The 23473-nt window shown below is 43.5% G+C and overlaps 1 protein-coding gene across 3 annotated transcripts in view; it reads left to right on the top strand.

Annotated features, from left to right (window-relative positions):
- Positions 1-23473, top strand: part of GNB4 (G protein subunit beta 4) — a 96261-nt gene that overhangs the window by 9583 nt on the left and 63205 nt on the right. The window contains exon 2 of one of the 3 annotated variants that reach the window (XM_066601491.1): positions 19043-19125. The exons of the other annotated variants lie outside the window; for them this stretch is intronic. The gene's annotated coding sequence lies outside the window, so the exon portion shown is untranslated. The remainder of the gene's footprint in view (positions 1-19042; positions 19126-23473) is intronic. 3 annotated transcript variants of the gene reach the window in all.

Genomic DNA, 23473 nt, shown 5'->3' with positions numbered 1-23473 from the left:
CAGGGAAGTAAAGAAAGCTTACCGGAGCGCTTACCTTAATCCCCGCGCTCCGGTGACTTCAATACTTACCGCTGAAGATGGCCGCCGGGATCCTCTGTCTCCGTGGACCGCAGCTCTTCTGTGCGGTCCATTGCCGATTCCAGCCTCCTGATTGGCTGGAATCGGCACGTGACGGGGCGGAGCTACACGGAGCCGCTCTCTGGCACGAGCGGCTCTATAGAAGACTGCAGAAGACCCGGACTGCGCAAGCGCGGCTAATTTGGCCATCGGAGGGCGAAAATTAGTCGGCTCCATGGGAACGAGGACGCTAGCAACGGAGCAGGTAAGTAAAAAACTTTTTATAACTTCTGTATGGCTCATAATTAATGCACAATGTACATTACAAAGTGCATTATTATGGCCATACAGAAGTGTATAGACCCACTTGCTGCCGCGGGACAACCCCTTTAAGATACGAAGTGACGCATCTGAAATGTCCTCTGATTCTGTTTTGATAACACACTCCTATGCCTGGAAAAACCTTTAGAATTATTTTGGGATAGTTGTTCCCCAGTCCAACTTGAATAGGTTAAAGAACTTTTCAAAAAATACTGTAGCTTTAAGGTCTGAGGTTCATGTGGGGCTATCCACATCTGCAAGGTTGTTTTCCAGGTTACAACATAGTCTTCTAATGCGATATCTACTTGTGGTTCTTCACATTAGAGGCATAGATCAATGGAGTATGTCCCGGTGTGGAATCCCTTGGCCAGCAAGATATAAAATCTGTGGAAAGTTTAGAATGTCATCTTAATGTATTTGGTTGAAGCTAGGGTTTTTAGTGAGCATTGCATGATATTTGGACGATCAGAAATGTTGTAATGGTTTCAGGCACTTGGTTGCAGCCTCAAGAGTAGTAACCACAGGCCTGGAGAGTAGCCAGGTGTCAGCAGCGGGAGGTCTTGGTTTGCAGTACAGATAGATGAGGTGGATTATGTAGTCAGAAGGAAAGCCAGGGGTCAGCAATGGGAGGTCTTAGCTTGTAGTACAGATAAATGAGGCAGGTAATATAGTCAGAAGGGAAGCTAGAAGTCAATATCAAGAGGTCTTGTAGCAATTGCCGAGGAGCAGCAGAAGTGAGCTTCATCAATCAATGCTGTAGAGCAGAATAATCATGCAAGAAGGGCGTGGCAGGTCCAGGCTTTTATAATCAGCCTAATCAGGAATTGGTGGGAAGCTAGGACAGGGACTGGGTTTGCAGGATCTGGGAACAAGGCAAAACTTCCAAAGGGCTAGATGGCTCAATAGTAAGGGCTACTGCTTGGAGTGCAAGAGGTCCCCAGTTCGATTCCTGACAGAGGCTCAAGTCAAAGAAGGTAGGTAGCCAAACTGAGAGGCCTATTGTGGCTTTATAGTGTAGAGGAATGTAGGTATTTGTACAGGATAGAGATTTGGCTCTTGAAGCTGGAAACACAAACATGTTTGTGCAGTACATACACACCAAATAATATAGAAGATGGTTAGCATTTCCATAATAGTCTTTTGTACTTTCTCCAAAAGAAAAAAGTAATATAGACCAAACTTTAATGTAAGTGTACCCCAGAATGGCATCTAAAGAAAAAAGAATTCAGTACCCAAAGACATCATACAACTAGATCACCCAAAAATTAAAAACTATGACATCTAAAATGCTGAAATGTAAAATTATTTTGGTTTTAGGCCGAGCAAGCATCATTATTGAAACTTGATAGAAACTTGAATGTGCCAGATCATAACTACATCTTAGCAGGGTTGGCAGTTGTAACATGAGGGAACAGTCCCGTGAAGGTGCTGGAACAATGTCCAAAGAATCACAAGATTTTATATATTACATAACAATAGAGCGACATCTCTGCAGAGAAGCAGGATTTTGATCTAATACAAAGAAGTAGCAGATACAGAATGAATGCCATGTGATGTATTCAGCTGATACTGTTTAGCTTATTACTCCAAATATCATGACATTTTAACAGTATTTTCTGTGTTCAAGGACCAGCTTTTCAAATTTAAGGATTTCTTTAAAAGTCATTCTCTTACAGAACTTTGCTTGTCTTTATACTTTTATGAGTTCTTCTCCCAACAGCCATAAGATTAAGGCCAGTGAAGTGAATAACATTGATTTTATTGTGATAATGACAATTCTCAAAAGGTGGGATATACAATGCATTTAGACCCTTTAACCTTTTTATTACATTTTTTTATGTTGTGGCTTGTGCAAGTTAAAAAAAAATTATATGTTTTCCCCCATCATTCTGCTTTCTTCACCCAATTACAACAAAGGGAAAACAGAATGTTTGAAATGTTTTAAAAATGAAAAACTAACATTTTGCATTGACATAAGTATTCTGACCCTTTGGTAGTGAATGTGACTCTTCAGGGCTTAGTCACACAGGCGCATCAGTAACCGTACACGGGCCCCGATGCGCCCGTGTGACCGAGCCCTTACTGCAGGAAGAAGACGGCCGTACTTCAAGACAGACGACTCCCCACAGCGCTGAAGAAAGAACACATGACCGGCAATGAAGCGGGTCACATGTTTTTCCCGGCACTGCAGAGAGACGTCCGTTCTGAAGTGCGGCCATCTTCCTGCAGTAACACCGGCGCTGATGCGCCCGTGTGACTAAGCCCTAAGACAAATCATTGTCTATATATGGTCTCACAGCTCACAATGCATATAAGAGCCAAAACGATGCCATGTGGTAGACAAAAGCTGCCTATAGACCGTAGAGACAGGATTTTGTGGAGGTACAGATCTGTTGCACTGAAAGTTCCCAAGAGCACAGTGGCCTCCATAATTCTTAAATGGAAGAAGTTTGGAACAACCAGGACTCTTTCTAGAACTGGCCACCCCACCAAACTAAGTAATCGGGGGAGAAGGGTCTTGGTAAGACAGAGGACCAAGAACCAAGTAGTCACTGTGGCTGAACTTCAAAGATTCTGTGTGCAGATGGAAGAAACTTCTAGAAAGTCAACCATCTCTGCAGCACTCCAATAATCTGGCCTTTATGGCAGAGTAGCCAGAAAGAAATCTATCCTTAGTAAAAGACACATGGAAGCCCACCTGCAGGACTCTCAAACTGTGAGAAATAAGAGTCTTTGGTATGACAAAATGGAGATTGAACTTTTTGGCCTCAATTCTAAGCATTAAGTTTGGAGGTAACCATGGACCGCTCATCACCTGCCCAATACCATCCCTACACTGAAGCATAGTGGTGGCAGCATTATGCTGTGGGGGTGTTTTTCAGCAACTGGGACAAGAAGACTGGTCAGGGTTGATAGAAAGCTGAATGGAGCAAAGCGCAGTCGTTCTTACTGAGAACCTGATCCAGCGTGCAAGGGACCCCTTTCCACCCAGTTGCCTGGCTTTTGGACAGAAAAAAAGCATAGCAGTGCTTTTTCTTCCGGTATTTTCAGCTGGGTCTGTGACGGAGATTCCAGCCTGAGATTCCAACGCAGATGTGAAATTGGTCATAGCACCAGATGTTTTTTTTATTATGTCTTGATGTATAAAAACATAGAATTCAAAGAGGGTGTACTTCGTTTTTCTCATGATCAAACTACTAACAATCACTTGTCCGTAAGTATGTAGGTGTGTGGGTGCTTCTCATGCTCCGCCCCTGGTGACATCATGCTCCGCCTCCTGGTGACATCATCACAGGTCCTACAACATATAAAGTACAGAGCCTGACCGACAGAACAATATTGTTAGGGTTCTTGAAAGGGAAGGACAAAAATAATAAAATGAGAATACAACTAAGCTGTTATATTCTCAGACACAACTCAGCAGTCCTGACAGAAGACACCGACCTATCGCCATCACAGAGATCCGGGGGGCTGAAGGACCTGCGGTGATGTCACTGCTGTGGGAGGAGCCATTGTGCAATTTGGTATGCTCAAAAAGCCGACAGCAGCCACCTGGACCTGTGATCACATGTGGGTGGAGTCAGGGATCACATGGGGCTGATCACTTTATCCCAGAGTCTGCTGAGCTGGTGATGTCTGGAAATAAGCATGAATGTACTACAGCTATGTGTGTGTAATGTGTGTGAATCAGGATGCATGTAGCAGAGCTGTGTGTGTAATGTGTGGAGTCAGGATGGATGTAGTAGAGGTGTGTGTGTAATGTGTGGGGTCAAGATGGATGTAGTATAGCTGTGTGGGAATTAGGATGGATGTAGTAGAGCTGTACCCTGCAGCACAGCTGTGGGGTGCATTGCGCCACCAGAAACACTGGTGCTATAATTTCCTAATAATTACTAGTTGTATATCTACAGATGAGAGTGTGGAGAGGTAATTTTGTTTCTTTATAGCCATTAATAAGTTTGTAGAGACTATCGTGGCTTTATAAAAATAAAAAAAAAATCACTGTTAGCTACATATGAGATAAGTTTGCATAAAAGGGTTTATAGTCATTCTCTAATCCCCTGCAGCCAAGAACTGCTCTAGTTCAGTCTCCTTTCCATGTCTATTTACATTGTTTGAAGCTGTGATGTGCCATAGCAGAATGTGGCAATTTCGAACAGTCACTAACAACAGCAGTCATGTGCTGTACTCTCCCCTATCTTGTGACTGGCCATTGACATTAGCGCTCTGCACATGCGCTAATGACCTTAGCGGTGACGTCAGCGCTCGAGCAGTCATTTAGATGACTCTAGTCCCGTGTAAATGGGACATTAGTCACATACCAGTATGGCAAGTCACAGTTCAATACAGTGTAAATAGAGAATAGCTAGAGACTAGAGTATTAGCACTGGAGTATTTTCAGGATTGGCGCCTTTTTACACTAAATTGTCATATGCAGGTAACTGTACATATTTTATAGAGCCCTAATAACTCCTTCAATCCCTCTGGTTAGTCTCACTGATAAGAGATTCAGAGAGCTTTGGAAGTGAAGAGTGACAAATTTGTTTCATCTGTCTAATTTGAGTTTTTCATTTATGCCAAACCAACTAATTCAGTTCCAAACACCAACACAAAATTATTTTAGGACATCATTACATCGACCGGGAAAACATCTCCCACTTTAATCTTCAGTTTAGCTAGCCCTGTTTTTGTAACATGAATTTATTTTTATTCCGTTTTTCTTGAATATTTCCTAATTAACCAGAAATATCTGACTTTTGGCATTCTTGCAGTTAGAGAACTTGTCCAAATGGACAGCTGCTTCAGGTCAGGAATCTGCCTCGGAGATCAGGTGATCACTGCTGGCCCAGCTATAGAAATCCCAAGGGATCAACTGTTATCACTGGGAAAAGCTGTGTGGCCAAATATTTCTCTGCAGGGGGTTGAATAGTTGCAGTTGTGGCAAATCCAGAGGGATCCCGAGTAGGAAATATCCCCTTTAATTAATTATTTTATGCAGTTTGTGAAAAGGTTTGAATCTGGAGCAGTGATTATTAAAGGGGTTGTCCCATCTCCGCACTTCCTGGGTGAAATTAGAAACCCACGGGTAGTTTTTTGACCATCTTGCTATGTGTTATGGAAACAGCTGAGCGCGGCAGCCTTATGTGTCTGTAGGTCTAAAAACCATTACCACCTTCTGGCACTTCAGAAGTGTTTCTTCACAGGTTGCCCTAGATTCCAGCGCTACATGTCTGCTCAGTAGGAATGACCAGCTTTCTCTCTTCAGCTCTCAGGATCAGATTGCTGACCAATAGCAGGGCAGTGCTTAGCGGGGAAGCGCACAGAAAGAAAGTAATGGCTGCACAATTTATACCCATAAACAGCTGTGTATAAATATGGCGCAAACAACTTTTATAGCTGAAATTTTTGAAAATTTGCTTCACAACCAGAATATCCCTTTATGTCTGCAAAGTGGGGCCTTCATGGATCAGACTTGTTTTTCCAGCACATCACACAGATACATATTCAGGGCTTATTCACACATCCGTATATCGGCTGGGTTTTCATGCCTGGTCGATATACGGTGTCCCTTTCTGCAGGCGGAGAAGGTGGGCTGGGAGCAGTGCACTGAGTTCCCGCCCCCTCTCCGCCCTTCGCCACTATTTGCAGTGGGAGGGTGCAGGACAGGCAGAATTTAGCCCCGCCCCATCCCATACCTCCCATTGTAAACAGTGGCAAGGGGCAGACAGGGGGCGGGAGCTCAGTGTACTGCTCCCAGGCTGGCCCACCTCCTCCCCTGCAGAAAGGGACACCGTATATCGGCCGGGCGTTAAAACCTGGCCGATATACGGACATGTGAATAAGCCCTCAGATTGATATCTGAATAATGTGGAGTCCAGGATAACAACTTTAAAGTCTTAAGCTCTATTTACATGGGACAAGTGTCGGGGCAAACTATGCCCAACACTCATCTCCGCATCTACTCGCTCGCTCGCGTGCTGTTGCACAGGAGTAAGTATCGTTGGCTCACAGCGGGGCTGCTGGAGGAGATTTCACCCCTCCTTCTCCCCCGCCCCTTTCCATTCACTTTAGCAGTGGCCGTTCAGTACTGAACGGCTGCTATTTACACTGAACGATCATCGTTCAGAATTTTAAGCTGCATGAAATCCTGAACGATTATCGTTCAGAATAAACAGCAGCCATTCATTGCTGCACAGCTGCTGTGTTGAGTGAATGAAGAGGGGCGGGGGAGAGCAAGAAGTGAAATCTCCAGCTGCCCTGCTGTGAGCCAACGGCCCGGGAGTTAGCACACACGGGGACGAGTGTCGGGCATCGTTTGCCCGACAGTCGTCCCGTGTAAATGGGGCTTTCTTCATGGTCTTCACACCATTCCTGAACAATTTTTTTTTCATGTGGCAGGACACATTAACATGCTGAAAAAGGCCGCTGCCAGTCAGGAATACCATGATACTAAAGGAGGTATTTCAACTATAAACACTGGTATATAGATCTGCTACATTAAAGGAGTATTCACATCTCAACCAATCTTGCCTGAGATGGGAATACTTGCCAGCAAGCCACAATCTCCGGAGGCTGGCATTTTAGAAATAGCTGTGCCCAGAAAACCCCTTTAAATCTCCAGCTGTGGAAACAGCATAGCTTGCTGTGCTACAATGTTTGCATAACTTCCATTTAGTTCTATGGGAGTTATGGAAAAATGTGCAGAACAACCAGTTCTTCTGTTTCTGTAGTCCCATCCTAAGGCAGCAGTGGAGAGCTGGGATAGGGTCACGAGGGACTGGTTTGTGAGATAGATGCGGGTCTTAGGGGAGGGACCCTCATCTATTAGTCATGTATGGCATATATACCAATGATATTCCATAAAAGTCCAAGATAGGAATACCTCTTTAAGATATTTTTATAACCCACCAAAAGTCCATGAGATGAAACTTACGGAACCATTTTTAATATTGTAGGAACGTTATCAGGCTCCTATACAGTTGTAGGAGGACATGGGTAATATATAGGAGCTAAAAGGACAGGGCAAATTGTAAAGAGATTTCAAAGATCTTAACTTGCAACTTGCCAGTGAAATTAAACCTGTAAAAATCAGAATGCTGTGATACTGTTCTGGGATTTAGTAATTTGGCTATTTATATGGTATGACACTTATAATATTCTGGATAGTGACGGTAGCTTCATATGTGCTATTATAATGTCACTTCAGTGTCACTTGCTTGAGAAATATTTTAAGATGAATTTCTGGAGAATTATTACATTTTAGTATGCAAAGTTTGAAAGCAACCCTCCAGTTTTAGTACAAAATTCTGTCCCGGGACTGGAGGGGGAGGTGTGTATATTGCCTGAAGTTGTTCTTTATTGCCGTCTCTTGGATTGCGGGCTACCAAAGATTGCCAATGCCATCTTCAGACTACCCAATCCCCACAGTAAATTACTAGTGTTAGGGACCTATTATATGGAACAGTTATCGTTAAAAAAATTGTTGACTTGTGCGAATTTAAACAATAATCGTTCAGTGTAAAGATGGCCAATGATTCAACAATGAGTGATAATTTGTTTGATTCTCTTTTGTTGTTCATTTAAGGCAGTCATAAAAATAATTGTTTGCACAACATTGCATGTGAATAGCAATTGTTTAGTCATTCACATTCACTGTGTTCTTCCCTGGCAGTGCTGATAACAGCTTATAACATTCTTTAACAGCCGCTGTCCCGCTGGAGAACAATAGCAATGTATTTAGAGAACAGACCACCCACAATTCTCTAAATACATGCAATGAAGCACTAAAGGGCTGATTTAGCCCATTAGTACCTATGCAAAATGATCGCTCAAAACTGTCAGTTTCTGACTTATTTTGAGTGATCATTTGTGCGTAAATGCACCTTTAGACTACCAGTGTACTATATCTTGCTCTCTGATCAGAGCTGCTCACGTGATCTGAACTGGACAATCAGAGAGTAGTGTGCATTAGTATGTAGCTAAATGGAACCTGGAACAAACGGAAAGAAAAAAAGAGTGAAGAAGTGCAGGTAATATACTTTTAAATTCCAAACTTTTATATTTCTATTTTGTATCTCTTTTCTCTCAGAAAGTAGATGGAACATCAAGTGATCTTCCCTGTGTTATTTGGGGGAATAAAAGAATGCAGGCTATCTATAAGCAGAGAGATGGTGAGGGAACACTTAGCTAACTTACATGAATTCAAGTCTCCAGGTTCAGATGAATTACATCCTGGGATATTAAAGGAAGCAGCAGATGTAATTACTGAACCACTCGCCGTAATCTTTGAAAATACCTGGAGAACAGGAGAAGTCTCAGAAGTTTGGAGAAGGGCAAATGTTGTCCCTATCTTCTAAAAACGGATTAAGGTGGACCCAGGAAACTGCAGGCCTGTGAGCCTGACTTCTATACCAGGAAAGATCTTTGAACAAATCATTAAACTGCATATATGCAAGTACTTGGATGAGAATGGAGTAATAAATCAGAGCCAACATAGGTTTGTAAGAAACAAGTCATGCCAGACTAATCTAATTGCCTTCTATGACCAAATCACCGACTGGGTTGATCAGGGAAATGTGGTGGATATAGTATATCTTATACCATCCTTATTGAACTAATGACCAAATATGGGATTGATAAGGCAACTGTTAGGTGGATTCACAACTGGCTGAGTGATCATACTCAGTGGTCATAAATGGCTGCACATCCAAGTGGAAGAATGTCTCAAGTGGCGTACCACAAGACTCTATTCTGTGCCAAGTGTTGTTCAACATTTTTATAAATGAACTGGATAAGGGAATTAAGGATAAACTAATCAAGTTTGCTGACAACACAAAGCTAGGAGGGATAGATAACACTGAGAAGAGAGAGAGGATTCAAAAAGATCTGGACAAACTTGAATAGTGGGCGGTGACTAAAAGTGCATTTAGACATAAAGATGATCACTCAAAAGATGGCTTTTGAGCGATGATTTTGCATAAAACGACTACTTGGTACTAATGCCTATTAGTGTCAGTTAGTAGTCTGTGAGCTGCCGGGAGCTGTATTCGGAGAACAGACCACCCGCTGTTCTCTGAATAAATTCCGTTGTTCTGCCACGCTGATTACAGCTGAGACAATGTTATCAGCTGTTATTAGCTCTACCCGGGCAGAACACAGTGCACCCGGGCAGAACAGCGCATATTATCAGCTGTTCTGCTGAACAACGGATTTCATGCCAAACTGAAATCCATCGTTCGGTAAAAAAAGTGAAAGAAGGGCACATTTACATGCAGTGATAATCACTCAAAAAATGGCTTTTGAGCGAATTTCGAGCGATAATTGTGTCTAAATGGGCCTTAACAATGGTATTTAACAAGGAAAAATGCAAATGAATAAAGCACATACAGAATGGAAGGAATTGAGCTAAGCAGCAGCACATGTGAAAAGGACTTGGGTATACTAATAGATCATAGACTGAACATGAGTCAACAGTGTGACAATTCTGGGATATATTAAGAGAAGCATAGAGTCTAGATCACGTGAGGTCATTATCCCCCTCTACTCTTCCTCAGTCAGACCTCATCTGGAATACTGTGTCCAGTTCTGGGCACCCTAATTTAAAAAAGACAAAGACAAACTGGAGCAAATTCAGAGAAGAGTTACCAAGATGGTGAGCAGTCTGCAAATCATGTCCTATGAGGAACGGTTAAAGGATCTGGGAATGTTTAGCTTGCAAAAAAGAAGGCTTAGAGGAGACTTAATAGCTGTCTACAAATATCTGAAGGGTTGTCACAGTACAGAGGGATCAGCCCTATTCTCATTTGTACAAGGAAAGACTAGAAGCAATGGGATGAAACTGAAAGGCAGGAGACACAAAGTAGATATTAGAAAAAACCTTCTGACAGTGAGGGTGATCAATGAGTGGAACATGTTGCTACGGGAGGTAGTGAGTTTTCCTTCAATGGAGGTGTTCAAACAAAGGCTGGACAAATATCTGTCTGGGATGATTTAGTAATCCTGCACTGAGCAGGGGGTTAGACCTGATGACCCTGGAGGTCCCTTTCAACTCTATGATTCTATGATTCCTTATCTCCTGCCTCTCTCAGAACAGACTTTTGCCCCAAAAGTGAGGGTCACTTTAGGATTCTATTTACAGCAAACAAGATTGTTTATCTTATATGTCTTGTTGGTACCTTTGAAGATGAGCAGTCTCAATCGTACGTGGATGATGGCTTATTCCTATCTCTCGCCACACTGTGCCTATAGTAGGAAGATCTCTAATTTTATTGTGGTTTTCCCATGCCAACCTGCGTATACACTTAGACCAATGTCATCTGTCACAACATATGTCCAGCAAAAGCACTTCTTATAAGTATCTTGAAATAATGTCTGAATTGTGCCTTACTTGTCATACAGTATGTTCTGCATATTGTTAACTGCTGCTTATCTTTAGCTGGGGGCAGGCGATAGGAAGGAAACACAGGGTATATACCTCAGAACCTCCACTACCTTGAAGACCTAGAGAGCCATCACTGCCCACTCTCAGTACTCAGGCTAGTTCTTCTGATGCATCTGTAAAGAAAAACTCAGCCAAGAAAACAGTTTGTTAGTTTTTAGCTCAATGCCCTGCCATTGACTTTGCAGGCCTCAGGCTAATTGTAGCTTGCAGCCCACGAGGCAACCTCTTTCGATGTCACTGCACCTGTATTCATGGATCCACAGATAATTCTGACTTAGTAATTGATCTGGTGGGGCACGTTTGCTATAGGGTCCACTATCTTCTAGTTACGCATCTCACAGTCAATATCAAAATAGCTTGTGTAACACTGCTGACATCTGTGCCCGACACCTCTCGGAAAAGAGAATCCTCTGATGACCAATTAATGATCCTCAGGATAGGTCATCAATAGTTAATTGCTGAGGACCCCCCCCCCCCCCCCCGCTCAGCTGATCACCTGTCCTGCAGTAAGTGCATCGGGGCCAGAAATCGTCATTAGGATCGCAGGCAGAAGTATCACAGAGCACTTCACTCTACTGAAATTAATGGGAGCTGAGTCCTCCTATTACGCTTCCTGCCTTGACATCGGGGTCAGACACAGAAGTGTAATAGAAGGCAGCACTCCCATTTATTTCATTGGGAGTAAAGCCTTCTATTATGCTTCTGCCTCCGACCCCCGATGATGATGTCCAGGCAGCGTGATCAGTTGATCACCAGGGATTCCAAGCAGCTAGTCCCCAGCGATTAACTGTTGATGACCTATCCTGAGGGTAGGTCATTATTAATATTTGCATGGAGAATCCTTTTAAACAATTGTAAATTGCCCATAGCACACTGATAAATTCATATATTCCTCTACTTGATTCTTTTGTCAATTATGAATCACCTTGCTGGTGCAATCCATTTTTTATCAGGTAGCAGCTACTGTATATAAATGAGTACCTGCTAAAAGTAAACATTATATAAGCAAGTCAGGCAATTAACATTTCGTTAAAAAAGGGAGGGATAACCAGAAGCGAGGCAGTAAAGCAGTACTGCTCTGCAATGACACAATTGTCTTTCCTATACAAGGAACACAAACTATCAGAATAGATTACTAGAAATTCAGGAGATTTGCTGCGGATTTTATAGCCTATGCTGTTTATGAAGGGAAAAACAGGCAATTTATATTCAGACTGGGTAGCTTCTCCGGCTGAGGGACTATTTTTAGCCGCAGCTGTGGCTTAATATAGAAACAGAACACTGAAGTTATATATTTTCAGATTTCAGGGCATTTTTTTTCCTCCTTTCCTACATGTCCAAAACAGTAGAATCAGTTATCTCTTCCTTGGATAAATTCTATGTTCTGCTGTGGTTTTGTAGTGAATCCAAGGCAAAATCTACATGCGTCATATGCAGATATTGGAGTGGATTTCAACCTTTGCATTGTGAAGGGTGAAATTTGCATCCAAAGTACGCTGCAGATAATGTACGTCGCATGTAGGGTGTGCTGCTGATTTTAAAATCTACAATTGATTTTAAATGCAAAATAATGACACTTTCTAATATTGATTGTTCTGAGGTTGCCATGGTTGCATCAACAGACTCCTGTACTTTGACTTTGTGTCATATTGCCTCCTCTCTTAAGAACAAATTAATTAAAATAACAGGAAGTCTATGGACAGTAGAGTTAGGCTGCTTTCCCACAAGTGTAATATGGACGCATTTTGTGCCCATATTAGGGATGTGTCCTGGCCTGACCATTGGTCTACTGACCCAAACATAGAGCGTTAGATCCTTATGATGCCCTGAACATTTAGCTCCTCCATATTTCAATCTGACTTTCTGCATGCACTAGTGTGTATGGTGATTGAGCCTGCCCTGCTGTTTATCAGGTAGTGCGTATTTGGCTTCTTCTGTGAGTTTTGGCCTTATAATGCCCCGAGTTCAGGTCAGTAGACACGTGCTTGGGTGGGACACTCATTCATAATATGGGTGCAAAGATGCACCTGTATTATATACACGTAAAAGCATCCTTAGGGAATGTTAACACATTACGAATTGTTCTAGGCAAAGCCGCCTTGGGTTTGGAAGATAAGCTACGACAGAAATCCACAACTGAATTTCAATGTACCCAACCATCTGCTTTTTAGCTTCTCTCTCTAGAGCATGTGAAGGGGGTTACTGGTTGCGGATTCTGTCTGAATTTAGGCATGGAATCTATATATAACCTTTAGTCAATCTCACACAAATGTGTTTTGCATCCATAGTTATATGGGCCTTATTACGGAGCCACTATTAATCTATGGGGCTGTTACATTCAACCTTCCTTTCATGCTCAAAACACGAACCTATCATACCCGCACGCATAACCAGATAGAATTGCTATAATAAGTACGAGATATTAGTTTGTGGATTGGCCAAGTCATTTAAGTCCGCACTTCAAGGGTCCTCATTGTCTCGCAGGTCCCTACTCTAACCAGACAACTACCCCGAGGAAACCTACCTGCAAGCAGGGTGATCACCCTGATAAGGACGACCCTCACACTGGAACCTAAGGACCTAACTCGCCCAGAGATGGTAAACGATCCACAGCAGGACAGGACAAAGTTCCCACCAACACACCAGAAATTGCATGCAACCCAAAACAGGACAGTTCACACCACATGTCCGGCAAACTGCACAGACACAGAACACGTCGCTGTTCACACCACTGAACTGAACTCCACTCAGAACTCTCATGCATATAGATATCAAACCATAGCTAGTCCAAGTGTCCTTACATCAAGGGGAAAGAGAGTCCGCCACCATGCTGACATACAGGGAACCATGTCAGGAATCACCCATCTGACCATACACGACATCCGACGTCTGGAGGCCGCACCTGTAACGGGAAGGGAGAGGAGATCCGCATAAGATGCAGACGGGGACAACAGGAGTCCAGACCATTCTCAGGGAAGGAGAGAGAGGCACTTCAAACAAGAATGCATAACACCAGCACTGAGAGAAGGGATACAAGCTTTCTTATGCAGAGGAACTGGTATATATATGCAGCAGACCAGTAGAGATTGGCTGGCTGGAGAAATCCACACCCAGCCAGCACAATTATTCCACACCTGTAGAGGTGTGCTCCTGGAAACCCGTGAAACAGGTCCCAGCATGCACACCCTGACGGGCTATATGATGATGATTTTTTCATTCAGTTGTTGCCGACTTTCGGCCACCTTGTGGATCAGCATACGCCAAACTTTCCTGTCTTTTGGCCGCTTCCTTCAGATTTTCAAGTCATGTTCGTGTCAAGCTTGATTGTGTCGAGCCAGCATGTTCTTTGGCATCCTCTTCTGGACCCACTAACTGTGCGGAGTATTAAAGGGGTTGTCCCGCGAAAGCAAGTGGGTCTATACACTTCTGTATGGCCATATTAATGCACTTTGTAATGTACATTGTGCATTAATTATGAGCCATACAGAAGTTATCAGAAATTATTCACTTACCTGTTCCGTTGCTGGCGTCCTCGTCTCCATGGTGCCGTCTAATTTTCAGCGTCTAATCGCTGGATTAGATGCGCTTGCGCAGTCCGGTCTTCTTCTTTTCTCAATGGGGCCGCTCGTGCCGGAGAGCGGCTCCGTGTAGCTCCGCCCCGTCACGTGCCGATTCCAGCCAATCAGGAGGCTGGAATCGGCAATGGACCGCACAGAAGTCCTGCGGTCCACCGAGGGAGAAGATCTCGGCGGCCATCTTCGCAAGGTAAGTAAGAAGTCACCGGAGCGCGGGGATTCAGGTAAGCGCTGTGCGTTTTTTTTTTTTAAGTCCCTGCATTGGGTTTGTCTCGCGCCGAACGGGGGGGGCTGTTGAAAAAAAAAAAAACCATTTCGGCGCGGGACAACCCCTTTAATGTTGTTTCCAGAGAATTAGCTTGTATGACATGACCAAAGTATGAAAGCCGTTGTTTGGTGATTTTGCCTTATAGTGATACTCTTGGTCTGACATGGATGGCCTTATTTGTGACTATCTCTGTCCTTGGTATACGCAGCATACGCCTCCAGCTCCACAGCTCAAAGGCCTCGATCCTTCTGTCTACTTTTTGGAGTGTCTAGCTTTCGCATGCATATGTAGTTATACGTGTTCTTATATAGCAATGGTTTTAGAGAAGAATACCTCAGTGATATGGTATACAATATAACATGCAATTTTTTTTATACAGAATGAAAAAAAAACCCTGTGTACCTCTGTATGATATTGTAGGTTTGTATGAGTATTGTAATATGGATCTGAACAGTATGCATGATCTCTTAGTCACATATTAGATTTATTACTGCAGCAGTGCCATACATAAATGAGAGGAGGGCCATAGTATAAATCATGCTGCGCCTCCCTTACGGTGTAGAGTTTTACCACTCAGGGGAGCAGGGCAGTAATCTTAATCCCTTGGCGGCATGGCGGATGGGTGTAGGAATTGTATGGACTGACAGTTCTAACAGCAGTAACTAAATGGCCCGAAAGAGGGAGGGAGCTCCGACTGTCACCCAGATAGCTTGCTTGTGACATGATCGTGGGTGGCTAAAAAAGATAAAATAGGTCAGCACTTCCCAATAGAAATCCATAGGTGCATGTTAAACCATGGCTGCAACATACAATAGAAGCAGAAACCAAAAACTGGCAACAGCACTCAAAATACATTTGCTATCAGAAATATACATACTCTAACCACAATAAATAATACAAGGTTCTTGGTATATAATTTGATCAAATCATATTGGCCCATCTACCAACGTTCAGGTGACCAAGCTTTCAGATGGGTGCTAACTAGGGATGAGCGAGTATACTCGCTAAGGCACTACTCGCTCAAGTAATGTGCCTTAGCCGAGTATCTCCCCACTCGTCCCGAAAGATTCGGGTGCCACCGCCGGGCGGGGAGCTGCTCTCTCCCGCCCTCTCTCCCCTGCTCCCTGCCGCAACTCACCTGTCAGCTGCGGCGGCCCCCGAATCTTTAGGGACGAGCAGGGAGATACTCGGCTAAGGCACATTACTCGAGCGAGTAGTGCCTTAGCGAGTATACTCGCTCATCCCTAGTCCTAACTCGAATGATCATCGGTGACTGTTCCTGTGTCAAGGCAGCCTGGAGCCTTGTGAAGGCCCTCAGGGCTGTCATGGCTATGTGTCTAGTACAGCCCCTCTAAAGGCCCATTTACACGCAATGATTATAGATCAAAATTCGTTAAAATTATGGCATATGAGAGATAATCGTTGCATGTAAATGCTACCATCGTGCACTTTTTGTCTGAACAATGATTTTTAGGTGAATTTAAAAACCATTGTTAAGACCGCAAACTGTGTTCTTCACGGGAGCTAGAGATAACATTGTATTCTCTCTACATCCCCTTCGAAAAAACAGACCACAAGCTGTGTTCTGCATGGCTGATTACATTGTATTCATGCTGTCAGCCCATGACAGCCCATGCAAGAACAAAGGAGCTGATTGCAGAGCTCAGACCACTAGCTGAGTTCTGCAGGCCGCTCAGGGAGGCTCATTTGCACACAAATGAAGTTGATAAAGTACTTGCAAATAGTACACAATGTAGACAGCAGCACACAAATACACCACTTACTGTGGGAAGCATATAAAGACTGCACACTCAATGTAGGATCCCGACAACGGATCAGTAAATCAGAACAGTCCATGAAAGAGGCATGAGCAGCAGATAGGTGCAATATTCACATCCTCAAGTCCAGAGGATGCTCCTCTATTCAGATCCACATAAAAGACAACGTTTCAGCTGGTGCAACCAGCTTTTTTAAAGCTTGAAAAAGGCTGGTTGCACCAGCTGAAATGTCTTTTATGTGGATCTGAAAAAAGGAGCATCCTCTGGACTTGAGGATGTGAATATTGCACCTATCTGCTGCTCATGCCTCTTTCATGGACTAATCTGATAAAGTACTAATGGGCTAACTATAAAATCATTGTCAGTCTGTCCCTGCATTGGTCAGTTTAAACAAGCAGTCATTCATCTATAAACGACAGCCTGTTTACTATGAATGGAGGTGAAAAAAGCACAGGAGTGATCATCGCTAGGACAGTGAAGTGCCCAGTAGTTTTCCCATGTAAAGGGGTCTTAAGCCCTGCCTGTGGCAAGGCTTGAAGGGGTTGTCCAGGATTTTTCATATAGATAACCTATCCTCATCCCTATCCACAATGTCTCTGAGGACATTGTTTGTATGGTCTCAATTTCAGTACCGTGGCCAATTAAAGTTTTACATAAATGGTAACCATGTTGGGTGGGCCATTTGAGTCTGTTGAATTAATGATAAGGTATACCTCACAGGGTGATACCTGTGTGTGCTACAAATGGAAAGGGGGTTGTTGTTTCCGCTGTCGTGGACTATGCAATCAAGTACGAGGGGCCTGTGAAACATGTTGGGTGTGGCCTGTAGTCGTGAGCTCTGGAGTCTGCTGTGGGATTGGGTGTAGCCAAAGCGCTGTGCTGTGTGAAAACCCTGGAGCCTTGTGACTATGGGAGCAGAGTGAGCTATGGTCGTTGACCTGCAGTATTGTTGAGGGAATTGAAGTGTTTATGCCATAGAGACTGTGAGTGCATACCGTTGTAAGCCCTTGAATATTTTCACGGAGCCATGCTAGGTCTGCTGTGTATTTAAAGAGACTGTAACTATGATACTGCTAGGGCCATGAGATTGAGGCTGTTGCAAGTGCAGCGTCCAAGGAGTAGGCCCACAACCGAGGAGATAGCAAGGTAGATTGTGTCCTTGTCATGGGGCTCTACCATCTCCTTCCCTGGCGGTAGCACGGGACTCGTCCAAGTTACCGATGGGGGATTTTCATGGGGTAGCCCAAGATGCAGTTTACCTTAAAGTCCTGTCCCTCGTGACGCCAACATTCCTTTCTCTGCGGCGAATCCAGATGGTAGAAATAAGTTGTCCACACACAGGGAAACGTTTAAATCAAAGCCGAGAAAGGTTGGCAGTGCTCCTTTACTTGTAGAATAATTTACAGTGCAAAAAAAGTATACCCACGCCAGCAGGAAAATGGTGAAGAACACAAAATGGTGCGAGGGAGGATACACAGGATGACAGACGAGTCCACAGTCCACCTTATCTGTTGGGTTCTATTCCCGGCCAATCTCCTTCACCATCTCCAGCTCTCTACCGGTCAACACTAACATTTGGAAGGCAGACACTCAATGCTGCATGGTGGCTCCTCTCACACTCTCAGTCTTCCAGATTAGTAGCACGAAGGCCTGTGTGAATTGAGCCTAGGGGAAGGTGATATGAATCACTTAGGCTCTTCCATTCTGGACCACACACAGTAGACAGTGTCTAGGTGGCTCTAGCCCAGACTAGACTCTCTCCTAGACTCACTTGCATACACCTTGCAATCACATATATATTGCACGATCACGTGACACACAACAAGATACATTTTTCAGACATCTCACATACCAGTCAGTTAACCCATTCAGTGCTGCAGCTATGCAATACACATCAAATTCATGCAACACAGAAGACACTGACAACACATAGGCACAAGACAAATGCATTCACACTTATTGAGGGGCCCTGTTAACTCTGGGCCACTACACAAGCACTAAAAACTGCATTGCCAAGTCCCAAAGATGGTGTAGCGATTTACCTGCCAAGTAATGTTACTGTTTACCACAACGTATGTGCCATCTCTAAATGTAACTGCCTATGGGGTCATTGATATATGTATATCAAGTTCTGCCTATCAGCTTGTTAGATACAAGCTGACTTGCTGTTTATTTTACAGAATCCAGTGCCAGTTCCACCTTTGCTGCTGCCATAATGTTATAGATTCCTTGGAGTTGGAATTTACATTGGCGGCCATACAGAACTCTGACCGTTTTTACTACATACAAGCCTTACTTCTGCTCAGTAATCTCCAAAAAACATACAGTTTGGCTTCTAGCAGTTCCAATGGTAAAATGCATTTAGATGGCTTTGAGTAATCCAGGTAGCAGGGAATGACCCAGTATGGTCTAAAAAGTGGAGGTTGTTTATGGCATTCCAGACTAGAAAGGATTGTTCTCGTTTAACGGGTAAGATGCTTAAGTATCCCCCGCCGCTCACAAACATCTGTTCTCCAATCTGAATTCTGTAAACCTTCAGTTAGTTCTGGGAGCATCAATGCTTCTTTAATGTCTCCAACAATCAGTTTTTCTTCCTCTACAGATAGCCATGGCTTTATTTAGCTGACTTGGATGCCTTGGAGGCATCTGAACCTGAGGTGTTGAAGACTCTAACGTACCGGGCAAGTAAGTGATCCATGCAGGTTCTTCTGATGTTATTGTGTATTTTCTGGTGTTGACAGGCATTACATTCATCTGATCTCTTGATATCCTTCCTCCGTCTGTCAAACACCAGTCTGTAAATTAAAGCCTTCTGTAGGGAATCGGCTAAGGATGGTTTTAATCATCTTTTGATTGATGTACGGGACCATAAGGAGCTGGAGCTAGCCTTCCTCCCTTCTCTCATGTCAGCCCTGGAACCAGAAACCTCAGCAAACATTTAATGCCCTAAAACAAAGAATTTTCTTAATGTATTTTAATAAGGAACCTTTTCTGTGACAGCAGCTGCTGCTTTATATCTTGTTTAGTTGCCAAATCTCCATAAATGCAGGGTGCAGTGACATCACACTTCCTATGGTGCTAATTATCAGCTCCTAAGAATAGTATCGCATATACACAGAATTGAATATAAAATGTGCTGCTTCTTAGCACAAGAAATCCAGCATTGCTGACTCAAATCAGACAGATAAAATCCTACATCTTGTTTGAAATTTGGACATTTAAATAATAAAGCAATATTTAGGTATAGTATTAATGAAAGTAAGCATAGTTGGCAAACTCGGCATGGTGCGCGACACAGCCTATTAGTGTACATAATATACAATATGATACATTATTTTGTTCAGTCATGTTTGGTCTTTGAGCAAAAAAACATTAACATAATTTAAATACATGTTTATGGGCTCAGTCAGACAGGCATTTTTATGTGCAAATTTATGTGCACAAAAACGCACGCCTAAAAAAATTAGCGTGACCGAAGCGGGCGTTACGCTGAAAAAAAACACACTTGGCCGCATTTTTGCACGCATAAGGTGCGCTGTCCGTTATCCCCTGCTGCTGCGACAGCAGCAGCAGGGGATTCCTTGGATGTGAAACCCCAAGATGCTGTCACATCCAGGGGCTTCACCATCTTGTCAATGGGGCCAACGGCAGCAGTGGCAGCCCCATTGACATACAGAGAACATCGCGCTCCTCTGCCGCAGCTGTGACAGCTGTGGCAGAGGATATGTTCATCTCTGCAGGGAGTCCCCTTGTCACTGAACACTGTGTGTGCTACAGCTAGTTCCTTTGAAAGCAATGGGCTGCCGGCAAGCCCTGCAGTGATTTTCGGGGAAGGGCTTTAATTATAAGCCCTTCCCTGAAAAATCATCCCTAAAATCTAAATCATTCCTAAAAGAAAATATATACTCACCTCTCTGCAGCTGCTGGGGCTCAGGTGCATCCAGCCAGATCTTCTCCCTGCACTGCTCTGAAGTGCTTTCAGCAGGCGGGGATTTTAAATCCCCACCTGCTGAAATGACTGCCTCTGATTGGCTAAGCACTGTGACCAATCAGAGACAGCTCTCATTTAATAGCTGAGTCCTGCCTCTGATTGGTCACAGTGCTAAGCCAATCAGAGGCAGCCCTTTCAGCAGGCGGGGATTTAAAATCCCCGCCTGCTGAAAGCACTTCATAGCAGTTCAGACGAAGACTCGCCTAAACGCACCTGAGCCCTGGCAGCTGCAGAGAGGTGAGTATATTTTTTTTAAATTATTTTTTTACACATTTTGGGGATGATTTTCAGGGAAGGGCTTATATTTAAAGCCCTTCTCTGAAAATCACTGAAGGGCTTGCCAGCAGCTCATTGCTTTCAATGGAGCTGGCTGTAGCGCCGACTCTATTGTATTCAATAGGAGAACATCGCACTCCTGTGCCACAGCTGTGCCAGACCATCGCGATCTTCACTGTGTGTTCTCAATGGAGTTGGCGCTGTTGCTGCCGGACCCATTGAGCACAAGGTGAAACTCTTGGATGTGACAGCATCCAGGGGTTTCGCATCCAAAAAAGACAGATGCCGCAGTTACCTGTGTTTTAAAATCAGCTGCCCTATATTTACCACTGCACATTTTTGTGCCCAGGTAAATATCGGGCATATGACCGCTGCCTTTGAAAAGCATTGGTTCTTAATACATGCTGATCGCAAACGCAGGTAACATACGCATATAAAAACGCCCATATGACTGAGCCCTAAAGTGGCATCTTGATTTTCACTTTAACAGATGCCATGACAGATATGACCCAAAAAAGGGAAAACCATCAACACAGGCGCACACCAATAAATATGAAAAACGTTGATAAGCAGGAAAACAGACACAAGACAATGTATCAGACACCTAAAAACAATTTAAAAAAAGAAAAAAAATTCCAGACACTGCTAATAGATTAAAAAATGCACCTTAAGAAACTCCTATAAGGATTTTTTTGCTCATGTATAACCAGCACTATTATTGGCAGTGTCTGGAGATTTTTCATTACTTGTTTTTATCTTTTTTTAGGTGTTTTGATACATTCTCATGTGTCTGTTTTCCTGTTTTTTGTACAATTTAGGCCGCCTGCAGATGGCTGGGTCGGGTCCCGCTGCGAGAATTCTTGCAGCGTGATGCGGACCTGTGCCCCTGCAGAAGCCTGCGGCTTACCCGCTCCCGGCGACCTCTCTTTGCGCTGTGTGCCGGCCTGTCACCAGTGACATTTCTGTGTGGGCCTCTGTGAGACCCGCACAGAAATAGAACATGCCGCGGTTTGTTTTCCGTGTGTGATTTCACGCGGACAAATCACGTCCGTCTGCCTAGAATTGCGTTTTCTAATGCAATCCTATATCAGCGGCCATGGGTGCAAAAACTGCGGAAAATCCCACGGCAGAATTTCCGCCTGTGTGCAGGAGGCCTTAGGGTGGTTTTACACTTGTGACCAGGGTTCCACTTTCCTACTCCATTTAGGAAGCAGGAAAAGAGGAATTGCCATTGCCGAAAAACTCTGTCTCAGGATGAGACCGAACAGCGCCGGGCGGACCCCATTGAGTATAATGAGGGCCATTCGTTTTCCGCCCAGTTGTCCAGCTTTTGGACGGAAGAAAGAGCGCCGCATGCAGTGTAGTATTTTGAGCCGGATCTGCGATGGAACCTCCGACTGCAGGTTCCAATGCAGATGTGAAATGCCTAACTGTAAAGATCTCCATATCTGTTATATTTATTGGTTTGCATCTGTATTGGTGTGTTTTTTTCCTTTTTTTTTCCACTTGTAGCTTTTGCCATCAGGTTGTGCCCAATTTTTTGTAGCATTGCAAAGTTAGATATGACCAATCCATCAGGATCAGTTATGATCCGTTTAGTTATTTTTCTCCTTTTGACTTATAATGGGTCAGTTGAGTTTATGATAGTATCAGCTTTTTTGTTGTTGTTGTTGGAAATGATACTACAGCATGCAACGGTATGCTGAATGTGAAAAACAATCATAATACCTAATGTAATCGTGAGCAGAACCTAAGGTATATGAGAAAGCGAGCCAAAATCTTCATGTATATGGTTCACCTCCCGTCTTGTTCACCGATACAACTTATGAAAAGAACTATAAAGCAAGAAAGCTGACAGTTGATGACATCACTCACCAGCGTCTGTTTGCCTACTCCATCCTAAAGCCAGGAGCCCTGGGGCAAAAGAAAAGAACTGCATATTGGTATATAAGGTTTTTCCCCCGCCAATATCTCCTGAAACCCACGGGGAACACAGATAGATTGTCCCAAGAATTGATTCGTCAGTTGCCTTATAGTGGCTTCAAAGGTGAAGCTTTACTTTAATTTTGTTCATACATACAGTACTGTGTAAAAGTCTTAGGCGGGTGTGGAAAAAATGCTGTAAAGTAAAAGCTTTTCCAAAATTGGAAGGCGTTTAATTGATTCCAAAATTATTCTGCAGCAGAACAACAACCCCAAATATACAGACCATGTCATTAAAGGGGTTTTCCGGGATATGAAAAAAGTTATAATGGCTTAAAATAAAGAAAAATTGAATACTCCCCTATCCCAGCAGCTCCCCATCCAGCGGTCACATGCCCAATGAACGGCACATGACCGCCTACTGCTTCCTGTGCGGCAGGCATTGGCATTGCAGCGTTGGACAGAGAGCCGCCAAGATAGATGAGTATTCAATTTTACTTAATTTTAAGACCTTCTAACTTTTTTCATGTCCCAGAAAACTATGTTAACAATTATCTTCAGTGTAAAGAAGAACAGGGGGTTCTGGAAATGATAATGTAGTCTCCACATAGCCCTGATCTCAACATAATTGAGTCTGTCTGGAATCACATGAAGTGACAAAAGGATTTGATCAAGCCTACATGCACAGAAGTTCTGTGATTAGTTCTCCACAATGTTTGAAAAAAACACCCTGCCAAGTTCCTACAAAAACTGTGTGCAAGTGTACCTAGAAGAACTGATGCTGTTTTGAACACAAAGGGTGGCCATACCAAATATTGATTCGATTTACATTTTCCTTTGTTC

The sequence above is a fragment of the Eleutherodactylus coqui genome, chromosome 1 (assembly GCF_035609145.1).
Source record: "Eleutherodactylus coqui strain aEleCoq1 chromosome 1, aEleCoq1.hap1, whole genome shotgun sequence".
NCBI lineage: Eukaryota > Metazoa > Chordata > Amphibia > Anura > Eleutherodactylidae > Eleutherodactylus > Eleutherodactylus coqui.
This window is presented reverse-complemented; position numbering and strand designations above follow the sequence as displayed.